The sequence below is a fragment of the Cebus imitator genome, unplaced genomic scaffold (assembly GCF_001604975.1).
Source record: "Cebus imitator isolate Cc_AM_T3 unplaced genomic scaffold, Cebus_imitator-1.0 Scaffold582, whole genome shotgun sequence".
NCBI lineage: Eukaryota > Metazoa > Chordata > Mammalia > Primates > Cebidae > Cebus > Cebus imitator.
In genome coordinates, this window is record NW_016107897.1 from 648,753 (window position 1) to 651,042 (window position 2,290).

Consider the following 2,290-nt stretch of genomic DNA (forward strand, 5'->3'; position numbering starts at 1 on the left):
GGAGTGCAGTGGCCTGATCTTGGCTCACTGCAACCTCCACCTCCCAGTTTTTAAGCGATTCTCCTGCCTCAGCCTCCCGAGTAGCTGGGATTACAGGTGCGTACCACCACTCCCAGCTAATTTTTGTATTTTTAGTAGAGGTGGGGTTTCACCATGTTGGCCAGGATGGTCTCGATCTCTTGACCTTGTGATCTACTCGCCTCGGCCTCCCAAAGTGCTGGGATTACAGGCATGCTCCACCGTGCCCGGCCTCACTTTTTCTAAATTGGAAAATTCTTTGGTTTTGCTTGTTATAATAATGTTCATGAAAATGCACTGAGACTGTAAAAAATATCAAGGAAATTCATGATTTCAGGTGAAAAACAAAAGTGTCCTTCCTCACTGCTTTCCCCCAATCCTCTGTCCCTCCCCAGAGGGAACCTCTGCCATCAGGCATGTCGCCTTCCAGATATTCTTAGCCATTTTCATATAAAGTTTGTTTTTGTAAGGTTTTATTTTACACAGACACCATACATGTTGCTCTACACTATGCTTTCTTTATTTAACACTGTCTTGGAGACCTTTTCATATCAGTACCTCCAACTTTTAACTGCTGCATAGTCTTAATTCTACACTAGCAAAGAACCCAGGTTGGGGTGAAGGACATGTACCACTTGAATATGTTGATAGCTAGCTACTACCCAAACTATTCTCCAAAAAGGCCACTATAGTTTATATGCACACCAACTGCATGAGTCTTCTCATTTCATCTCTTCCTAGCCCAAACTAGATATTATCATGAAGAAAAACTATTGCTTTCTAGGCCGGGTGTGGTGGCTCACTCCCGTAATCCCAGCACTTTGGGAGGCCGAGGCAGGCAGATCACCTGGGGATGGGAGCTCAAGACCAGCCTCACCAACACGGAGAAACCCCGTTTCTAATAAAGAAAAAAAAAAAAATACAACATTAGTCAGGCGTGGTGGCGCCTGCCTGTAATCCCAGCTACTTGGGAGGCTGAGGCAGGAGAATCACTTGAACCTGGGAGGTGGACGTTGCGGTGAGCCAAGATCGTGCCACTGCACTCCAGCCTGGGCAACAAGAGCGAAACTCCATCTCAAAATTAAAAAAAAAGAAAGAAAGAAAACTATTGCTTTCTGATAGATGTAATATGTTTCACTGGTGTGTTAATTTACATGTCACCAATTATGAGTCAGGTTGAATGTGAACAATATCCAGGGTGTTGGAGATGTGGGAAAATAACACTCAGAAACTTAGTAGGAGCATGGATGAGTACAATCACTTTGAAAAGCAATTTGGCAATATCTAGTTGGGTGAAGATGCTCAAACCCTAGGACACAGGAAATTTCATTTCCATATACTTACCTCTAGAGAGCCTCACACATGTGCACAAAAGTATATCTTTTTAGTATGTTCATTGCTGCAAAATGCTGGGAAGAACCTAAATGTCCACCAGTAGAGAAATGGATAAATAAAGTGTGGTAATTCATACAATTAAATATTTTGTATACAGCAGTTAAAATGCATGAATTAGATCCACATATATTGAAATGGCTAAGTCTCGAAAACACTGTTGAGTGTCAAATTCAAGTTGCAAAATTATATATACAGTCTATCAATTAAATCCATTTAAAAACATTAATACTCTATTTGGTTATGGATATTTATATACACACATATACATATATACACACACTTACATATATGTCTAAAGACATAGACAAGAAGTAAACACACCACTTTCTGGGTAATGCTTACCTCTGTGGAGGAAAAAAGGTAAATATGATTGGTGAGGAACTTCACCTGTGCCTAAAAAATTTTATTTATTGGAAAGAGAGAGAGAGAAGGGGGGAGGGGGAGGGAGGGAGGGAAGGGGAGGAAGGGAAAGAGAGAGAGACGGAGAGAGAGAGATCTGAAGCAAATATAGCCAAATGCTAAAACCTGTTCACTCTGTGTAGGTGAGTTCCTGTATTTTCCTGTAGCACTTTGTGTGGTATATTTTTTTTCTATTCCTATCCGTGTCACTGTGTTAAGCTATAAAACTGGCATGTAGCTTTATTTTTTTGGACCCATTCCCTCTGAGAGTTTCTATTTTCTCAAAGGTGATTTTAACTCATTCATCCCTACATTCGGTTTGGACTTAATCCTACCATTGTTTTGCATCTATACCACACTTTCTTATTGTTTCGTTCTTTCCTTCTTTCTTTTCTTCCTTCTTCATCTACTCGACCTTTTCCCCTGCAGCAGTTGGACAATCATACACTTTATTCCTACTATTAAAGTCACTGCCCTT